The sequence below is a fragment of the Callithrix jacchus genome, chromosome 5 (assembly GCF_049354715.1).
Source record: "Callithrix jacchus isolate 240 chromosome 5, calJac240_pri, whole genome shotgun sequence".
Classification (NCBI taxonomy): Eukaryota; Metazoa; Chordata; class Mammalia; order Primates; family Cebidae; genus Callithrix; species Callithrix jacchus.
The window spans coordinates 10,950,779-10,960,565 of NC_133506.1; the positions used below are offsets into that span (position 1 = coordinate 10,950,779).

The following is a 9,787-nucleotide window of genomic DNA, read 5'->3' on the forward strand; positions in this document are numbered from 1 at the left end:
TTTACATAATCTTTGGGTAATTCGGAATTAGCTTAGGCAGGTTTCAGAAGTTTCTGAGACTGGTGTCTCAATTTTAAAGCAGTAGCATACTCTAGTTTCTCTTCAGATCATGTTAATCTTTCACCTTTTACTAAACATAAAGATTGAATACACCAATAGGCTGGGCGTGGCGGCTGACGCCTGTAATCCCAGCACTTTGGGAGGCTGAGGGAGATGGATCACCTGAGGTCAGGAGTTCAAGACAAGCCTGGCCAACATGGTGAAACCCCGTCTCTACTAAAAAATACAAAAATTAGCTGGGTGTTGTGGGAGGCACCTGTAATCCAAGCTACTTGGAAGGCTGAGGCAGGAGAATCACTTGAACCCAGGAGGCTGAGGTTGCAGTCAGCTGAGATTGTACCACTGTACTCCAGCTTGGGCAACAGACAGAGACTCCATCTCAAAAAAAAAAAAGAAAAGAAAGAAAGAAGAAAGAAAGAAAGAAAGAAAGAAAGAAAGAAAGAAAGAAAGAAAGAAAGAAAGAAGAAAGAAAGACACCAATAGCAATAGCTTATTTGATTTGTGGAAGGATTAGAGATGACCCCATGATCTAGTATGCATGGATGGCTATTGAAGAAGACAGAACCCCATAGACAAAGGAAGCATTAAGGTGTAATTTTTAGGCTGGGCATGGTGGCTCACTCCTAAAAGTAATCCCAGCACTTTGGGAGGCTGAGGCAGGTGGATCACTCGAGGTCAGGAGTTGGAGACCAGCCTTGCCAACATGGCGAAACCCCATCTCTACTAAAAATACAAAATAAGCTGGGCATGGTGGCACACTCCTGTAATCCCAGCTACTCAGGAGGCTGAGGCAGGAGAATTGCCTGAGCCCAGGAGGTAGAGGTTGCAGTGAGCCGAGACTGCGGCAGTGTACTCCAGCCTGGGTGACAGAGCAAGACACCGTCTCAAACAACAAAAAAAGAGGTAATTTTTAAATCCTCTGCTACAAATATTAAACACCTCACCAGACAAACAATAACATTCACATCTTCACTGTATTTTACCAAAGTTTCCACATACAGATAGCACAGAACTTCCACAGCTAAAAATTCTATAGACTTCAGAATCATGTTTAAATTAATTTGATTTCTTATATTAACAATAAAAATTAAAAACTAGCTTCCCCTCAGCGTAGTCTCAGTCTCCACACCAACATGTATTTCCTGCTGCCAGAATGCCACCTTCCTCTGCACTCAGTGATCGTGAGTCAAAGGTTACAATGCGTGTGTCAAATCAGAACAGAAAGCCAGCCAGGGGTTCATGGGCCCTGACGAAGGGTAAAGAGCTGCTTAGCCCTACGCACTCACTGTTTGCAATCTTTGACCTACATCTTCCTATTTCCTTCTCCTCACCCCCACAACCACTGTTTTACTGTTTTATTCTCTATGTATTCAACTTTTTTGAAAAGTTGAGGTAAAAGCAGGTAAGCAGCCCAAGTGCTCTGCCCGTTCCCAAGCAGAATCAGACCTGAGCAGCAGGCAGTGAGGAGGAGAGCGCGTTCTTCCTTGTCCGCTGCCTTGGATGGCTTCTTGAGTGGCCCAAGTGGGGTAGTGGCATCTCAATAGAAGAGTTAACTCTCTCTTCTCTCTTTTTTTTTTGAGATGGAGCCTCACTCTGTCACCCTGGCTGGAGTGCAGTGGCACAATCTCAGCTTACTGCAACCTCCACCTCCCGGGTTCAAGCGATTCTCCTGCCTCAGCAACCCGAGTAGCTGGGACTACAGGCATGCTCCACCACACCTGGATAATTTTTTTTTCTGTATTTTTTAGTAGAAATGGGGTTTCACCATATTGGACAGGCTGGTCTCGAACTCCTAACCTCATGATCTGCTCGCCTTGGCCTCCCAAAACACTGGGATTACAAGGGTGAGACACCAGGAGAGTTAACTCTCTGAGGACAGGACCTCCTCCTGTCCTCGCAGCAGGGTCCAGTCCAGGTGTGAACAGAGAACAGGTTCTTATTAAATCAGAAGGAAGGAAATCAGCATATACTGAGAACCTACTATGTGCCAGGAACAGAGCCGGAACAGGAGCGCTCATGTAATCCTCACAATAGCACTGTGAGGTAGGATCATCATCCTACCTCCTTACAGACGTGGAAACAGGCCAGGGAATTTGCCCAAAACGGCATAGCTGGTAAGCAGGAGAGCATCAATTTGAAAACCCAGGTCTTCTCACTCCAGGGCTCTTTATCCTGCCCGTATAAACTGAGAGTTTGGCAGTCAGTGAGGATCCCAGCTCCAAGATGGTTGCTTTGGAGCTCAAACATTAGATCCCCTTGAGTGCATGGGGCCAGCCCTGAGAGTCCAGAGGTGTGGGTTCACGAACCCTGGCTCTACAGCATGACTTCATGATCTTGACTGAGTCCTTTGACCTCTCCACACCACGGCCAGACTGGTCCAGTGGGGTTCCCTACCAGAGAGAGGGGATTCAGCAAAACCATCGGGGCAGTATGTTTGCAAACCACAGGGAGCCAGCCTCTGCCCACAGACTCTGATATTCTTCCCTTGCAGGGAGGAAGTGGGGTGCCGTACTTCACTATCAGATTGGCATGGCAATCTGATATCACACCTCACACCTAGTGACAATCAGTTATGATCTCCAAGGTTCTGACCTCCAAGAGTGACAGAAGTCCCAGGGAAGCACCCCCCCCCACTCCCTGAGGCACCTTTTGCAGAAGGCCCATGAAGTAAAAGACACTGGGGTCAGGATACTTTAAGGCCAAAAATGCTTAAAAGTAATTTTGGAGGGGAAGATGGGTTTAAAAGGGAAAAGAGGTTGGTTAGGAGGAGGTTTGGGAATGAGTGTTAAAAAGGAAGAGTTAGAGTATGGTGTGCAAACCCAGCTGGTAGGATAGGGTCAGGCCAGGCCGAGCCTGGAGAAATCAGGTTTTAGGGATCTGGCTTGCCTGTTGTCTGCTGTGAGGTTACCCTTGCTGCCTCAGGCATGGGCAGGGGGCTTTGTCAAAAAAGTCTTGAGGCTGGGTGCAGTGGCTCATGCCTGTAAATCCCAGTACTTTGGGAGGCTGAGGTAAGCAGGATCACTTGAGCCTAGGAGTTCAAGACCAGCCTGGGCAGTATAGGGAGATCCCATCTCTACAGACAACAACAACAGCAACAAAATAGCCAGACTTGGTGGTGCACGCCTGTCGTTCCAGCTACTTGGGGGGCTGAGGCAGGAGGATCAGTTGAGCCCGGGAGGTCGAGGCCGCAGTAAGCTGTGACTGTGCCACTGTACTCCAACCTGGGTGACACAGTGACACCCTATCTCAAAAAATTAGATATATTTAAATACATAGGTATATCTGTATACATACATATATGTCTCTTGAGCCTCTAACTTCAGGCAGGTCTTAGAGAACAAATATGGGAAGAGAGAAAAACACAACTCACATTACTCAGATATAATCTGCTTGCTGTGTTTCTCCTCTCCCTCTAAGACACACTCAAATGCCCCAGGGCTACGAAGCCTTATCTGACCCACAGATGCAGTGAGGGTGTGGCCCTCCTGGGTGCACTGACAGCAAGCCCCCATGCAGTGAGCACACTGACTCCTAACTGCCTGTTCAGATGTCAGTCTCTCTCACTCCACTGTGAATAACTAGAGGGAAGGTGGACCAATCAAGTTCTTTTGCTTATAAGCACCCAGGCTAAGGACCAGCCCAACCAGCCAGAGTGACAGGAACGTGTCCCAGGGGCACAGAACTCAGGAGCAATTTTGTTCTGGAGGAGCTGAGCAGGTTGTCAATGTCCTGTACTGTTTACTTACCGCCATCCCCAGCACAACCCTACATTGGGCATAATTGTAATTTGGGAGAGTTTCTTTAAAACAGAAAATTATTTATTTATTTACATACTTATTTAGAGACAGAGTCTCACTCTGTTGCCCAGGCTGGAGTGTAGTGGCATGATCTCAGCCCACTGCAACCTCTGCCTCCTGGGTTTAAGTGATTCTCCTGCCTCAGCCTCCCGAGTAGCTGGTATTACAGGCTCCCGCCATCATGCCAGCTAATTTTTATATTTTTAGTAGAGACGGGGTTTCACTATGTTGGACAGGCTGGTCTCGAACTCCTGGCCTCAAGTGATCCTCCCGCCTTGGCCTCTCAAAGTGCTAGGATTACAGGTATGAGCCACTGTTCCCGGTCTAAAACATAAAATCAATATCTAGGTGCAGTTTTCAAGCAATCTAGAGCATTGGCTTATAAGAATGACTCATTCAGTTGGAAAAAATGAAGTCCAGCTTTGGCAGCCCTGGCGGGAAAGGAAGATCTTGCATCTACCTGTGTGAAAAGCAGGGAGGATACTGTCTGGAAAGAATGCTGGTGTATCTGTGTGTGTGGCAGGAGGCTCTCGGCTCATACACTCTATGACTACAGGGGAGACTGGGTCTGATTTCTTGTCCTCAGCCTCCGGAATCCCCAGAGATCTTGCTGACAGAGGCCCCTGGAGTGCAAGAGCAAGCTGGGATTGTTCAGGAAAAAGGGCTTCCCAGGCTGGGGTGGCCCAGATACCATCTGTAAAATACCAGGGAGCCTGTGCTTAGCCATGAATGGCCCAGTAGCCAGGCAGTGTGGCTGTTCCGAGCAGGTAAATGCCCTCATGAGGCACTTCACTGGATTCTTCTCACATAGCAGCGGGCGTCAGGCGCTCATCATGCAGGCACTGTTGAAGAACTGCTGGTAGTAGCAGCACAAGTCTGTCTTGTGCTTGGATGAGAGGAACTCATAAATATCCACCTGGTCACGTAGCATCATCATGATCATGATACCAAGTATCCCAGAGGATGGGGGCTTTGCTGAACCTCTTCTGGCGAGATTTCTTACAGGATGTCCCACAGCTCTGGAGGCACTTGGGGCTTGAGGATGTAAAAGGGCTGATTGGGATGCACCTTACAGTAGCTCTTGTAGTCATTAAAGAAATTATCGTCCGGATTCTGGTACCACTTTGACAAATCTGAATGATATGCAGATGTGTCCCATACAATTAGGATTCCTTCACTGTACAGGCTGAGTTTGAGGAAATGCCTTTTTGTGGTAACCAACTGAGAGTTCAGCAGGAGAATGGTAGTTTTTGTGGCCACGTCTTGATGGAAGTTGGCTCAAGACTGCATCATGATTATCTGTATCTCTGCCCAGTGAGGAGGACTTCAGAGATCCTACCGATGAGAAAACAGCACATCTGCTCCAAGGCCCGGCCTCGGTCCTGATGCTGTCCTTGGGCAGGTAACTCTCCTACTCAGAGGTAGTGAAGGGAAAATCTGTGGGCTCTACAGCGGATACGATCACGTGGTTCTGGAGGTGACAGCGCGGGGTGCTGCACTGAACTTAACGGAGGGCCCTGGCCCATGTCAAAGTGGTACCAGAATCCAGACTATAATTTCTTTCATAACTACAATTATTTCATGCTTAAATAATTCTTCCAGATGGTTTACAGCCTGGGGATAAGGTTTTGGAAGAGCTGTCCTTGTTCCACAGCTGGAAGGAGACCTGTGTTTTGGCCTTGGCTGGGCCTCTGAGGCTGCTGAGGGCCTGGCTGCCCCTGTGGGGGGTCCTGGGTGCTGCTTGAGGATGCAGATTGGGAATGACACCCATGGCCACTCTCCCCACACTCTTCAACATCTAGAATTTCTTGGTTCGAAATTTAAGTAATTCCTTCTTCCACATACAGATGACCCCAAACAGGAGAAAGGCCAGGAGGTTTTCTGGGGAAAAACTTCCCCGGAAGTTTTTCTGCAGGCTGGTGTGAGCCAGGAGGAAGATGTGTTCAGGCAAGCCACTTGCTTCTGAGAAGGAAAGCGGGAAAACTTCTGGCTAGACCCCAGGGCTGTGGGCCCTCCAGGTCCTCAGGAACTAGCACCATTCTCTATGGAAGAAAGGTTCATTTTATTTGGTTTGGAGGCCAAGCCTTATTTTTCTCAAGATGATCAAAAACATCTCAGCTCTGGGATAGAACTCTGGCACCAGGGATTGGGACAGGCTCATGGGGACCAGTTCCTTTCAGCTGGGCTCCATGGCATTCACTGCTCTTTCCAGGACTGCCAGCCGTAGGGCTCTGCACGACCAGCTGCGCCCTTGCCCCACACTCTCTCCTGCAGACGCTGCCATTGCTCCAGTCCACTTAGTTCTTGGTGGCTCCCGCTGTTAACACTGGGCAGTGCCCCAGATGTCTTCTCTGCCAGGCCCTGCCCAGGACTTCCCTTCCCCATGTGCCTGTGGAATATGTGCTTGGCAGGGGTAGGAGAGCCTGGAAGCTGGGCACCCCACAAGGGAATCCCAGAGAAGGGGTTTGCTGGGGAGGAGGTGGGACAGAAATTGCAGAGTGGAGAAGATCAGAAGGAGAGGCAGGAAGGAGGGAAGAAGAGCGAGGCGGAAGGGCGAGAAGTCAGCTGCATTTTTCTAATTTAGGTCCAGCAGATAAACAATACTCTTGAAAAAAAAATCCGGTTGTTGAAAGAAGACTGGAAGAACCTCAGTGAAAAATAACCTTTGGAAAAGGAGAGAAGGAGAACATCGAAAGGTGGTCACCAGCTCGCAGCACACATTACCTCTCTGCAGCACAGGACAGCGAGCACTCTCAAGTGCTCTTGGCTTAGGCAGCAGACACTGTTCTTCAGTTAGCCCATCTCATTGCCTCTGGGCTGCTCCCTTTACCCATCCTCCTTGTCCATTGTCCTCCATGACCACATCTAAAGTGTTCCTGGGATGGATTCCCCTTCTGACTTCTGCACAGCTTTAGCAGCTCATTTCCTGTTGATGCAAGATCTGAGGTCTGAGGATGCCTTAAGGTTATGTTAGCCATGCTTGTCTGATCATAAGACTCATCTGGAGTGCTTATTAAGGCTTTAATTCCCAGCACTGCTTTTCACCCTAATGAAGGAGAAGATCCTGGGAAATTGTCTTTGCCTGGATTCCCTAGAGAACAGAGCAAGAGGCAAAAGTTTCACAGTAGAGCCTTAATGGGAGGCACAATCCTAGGGTATCAAAACTTAGGGACCAGGGAAAGGCAGGCAGGCAAATGCAAGATGATGTATGACTGAGCTGACCACAGCTGCACAAGAAAACATACCCTGTTGCTTACAGAGGTGTCTTCTTAAAAAGTTATGTTTTGGAATGGCCCACTGAAGGGTGAAAAAGAAAGGAGATTATTTGCTGATTCCCTCCTGTTTCTTATCTTGCACTGGTCAAAGTTCACCCATGGAGTGTTAACTCCCTTGTGGCCTAGCATTCTTTTCCACTCTTATAGAAAGGGAGGCCAAGTTCCCAACTAACAGGTTACAAAATCATGGGTGGTAAGACAATAGCAATTCCTCAAAATAAAGGAATGCAAACAGTAAACAATTAATTCACAGAAATTGAAGGTTATAGGATAAGGGGTAACATTCGAGATATTTAACAATAAATACATTATGGGCACAGGTAAGTAAAAAATTATTATAGGTGCTGGGCGCCGTGGCTCACGCCTGTAATCCCAGCACTTTGGGAGGCCAAGGTGGGTGGATCACAAGGTCAGGAGATCGAGACCATCCTGGCCAACATGGTGAAACCCTGTCTCTACTAAAAATTCAAAAATTAGCCGGGCGTGGTGGCATGTGCCTGTAATCCCAGCTACTCAGGAAGCTGAGGCAGGAGAATTGCTTGAACCCGGGAGCCGGAGGTTGCAGTGAGCAGAGATCTCGCCACTGCATTCCAGCCTGGCGACAGAGCAAGATTTCGTCTAAGAAAAAAAAAATTATTACAGGTATGGAGGGCCAAGTGTGATGGCTCATGCTTATAATCCCAGAACTTTGGGAGGCTGAAGTGGGAGGATTGCTTGAGGCCAGGGAATCAAGACCAGCCTGGGCAACATAGAAAGACCCTATCTTTAAAAAAAAAAAAATTAGTGGGGTGTGGTGGTACATGCTTGTAGTCCCAGCTACTCAGGAGGCTGAGGTGGGAAGGTTGCTCAATTTGAGCCTGTGAGTTCAAGGCTGCAGTGAGCATCACGGCACCACTCCACTCCAGCCTGAGCAGCAGAGGGAGACCCTATCTCAAAAAATAAATAATGAATTAAAAATTTTTTCTAGCTCTGTATGTTAACACACAGAATAAAACAAAAATAAAGAAATCTCAATAACAATGACCAAAACAATAAAAACTATTACCCCTTAGCACCCAGATGTGGTCTCTGAATATCATTTTTCCCTAAAAGGACCATAGCTACTTGAAGAGCTATCAGATTCCATGTCTGGGGCAGAAGACATACAAGATGAACCTGAAACATCCAGTTGTATTAGAACATTAAAAAAACTATACACTATAGCTGTAGAAGCCAACCTACAGTATGGGACAATTTGAACATCAAAAAGAATAGTAACTGCAGGCCAGGCACAGTGGCTCACGCCTGTAATTTCAGCACTTTGGGAGGCCGAGGCGAGAGGATCACTTGAGCCCAGGAGTTCAAAACCAGCCTGGGCAACATGATGAAACCATGAATACAAAAAATATAAAAATTAGCCAGGCTTGGTGGTTCATGCCTGTCATCCCAGGTACTTGGAAGGCTGAGGTGGGAGGACTGCTTGAGCCCAGGAACTTGAGGCTGTAGTTAGCTGAGATTGTGTCACTGTACAACAGCCTGGGCAACAGAGAGAGACCCTGTTTCAAAAAGAAAGAAAAAAAAAAAAGAGTAGTAAGTGCAGGTGACCAAAAGACATCAGATATGTTGTTTGTGAGTTCACAAGGATATGCAAAACAATAAAAACAACAACTTTGGGGGATACCAAGGAATTGCCTCAATAAGCACCTATCATGCTTTTCTTGTATGAACCATGTCTTAGAGTAACTACAACGGTTGATGAGTGAATGTTATTCTTTTTTTTTTTTTTTTTTGATACGGAGTTTCGCTCTTGTTACCCAGGCTGGAGTGCAATGGCGCGACCTCGGCTCACCGCAACCTCCGCCTCTGGGTTCAGGCAATTCTCCTGCCTCAGCCTCCCGAGTAGCGGGGATTACAGGCACGCGCCACCATGCCCAGCTAATTTTTTGTATTTTTAGTAGAGACGGGGTTTCACCATGTTGACCAGGATGGTCTCGATCTCTTGACCTCGTGATCCACCCGCCTCGGCCTCCCAAAGTGCTGGGATTACAGGCTTGAGCCACCGCGCCCGGCATGAATGTTACTCTTTAAGAATAATTCCAGGCTGGGCATGGTGGCTCACGCCTGCGATTTCAGCACTTTGGGAGGACGAGGTGGGTGGATCACCTGAGGTTGGGAGTTCAAGACCAGCCTGACCAACATAGAGAAACCCCGTCTCTACTAAAAATATAAAAAAATTAGCCGGGCATGGTGGCGCATGACTGTAGTCCCAGCTACTCAGCGGACTGAGGCAGGAGAATCACTTGAACCCGGGAGGCAGAGGTTGAGGTGAGTTGAGATCCTGCCATTGCGCTCCAGCCTGGGCAACAAGAGTGAAAATTCCGCCTCAAAAGAAAAAAAAGAATAATTCCAGCTAATAAATATATAGAGGATGACAGATTTAGAATTAAATACTAGAAATTACAAATATTAGAACTGAAATGAAGTGGTAGTTTTAGGTCAGCTCTAACAGATCAGTCTGTGGTGATGGCAAGGCTCACTATAGCAGCCACTGCAGCTACTGAGCACTTGAAATGTGGCTAGAGTGATTCAATAATTGAATTTTAAATTTTATTTAATCTTAATTAATTTAAATTTAAATAACATATGGACATGTAGCTAATTACTATTGTATTGGAC

The 9,787-nt window shown here is 47.3% G+C and overlaps 1 pseudogene; it reads right to left on the reverse strand.

Annotated features, from left to right (window-relative positions):
- Window positions 1–3,377: 3,377 nt before the first annotated feature.
- On the reverse strand, window positions 3,378–5,384 carry LOC100408021 (beta-galactoside alpha-2,6-sialyltransferase 1 pseudogene; annotated as a pseudogene).
- Between the last annotated feature and the right edge of the window lie 4,403 nt (window positions 5,385–9,787).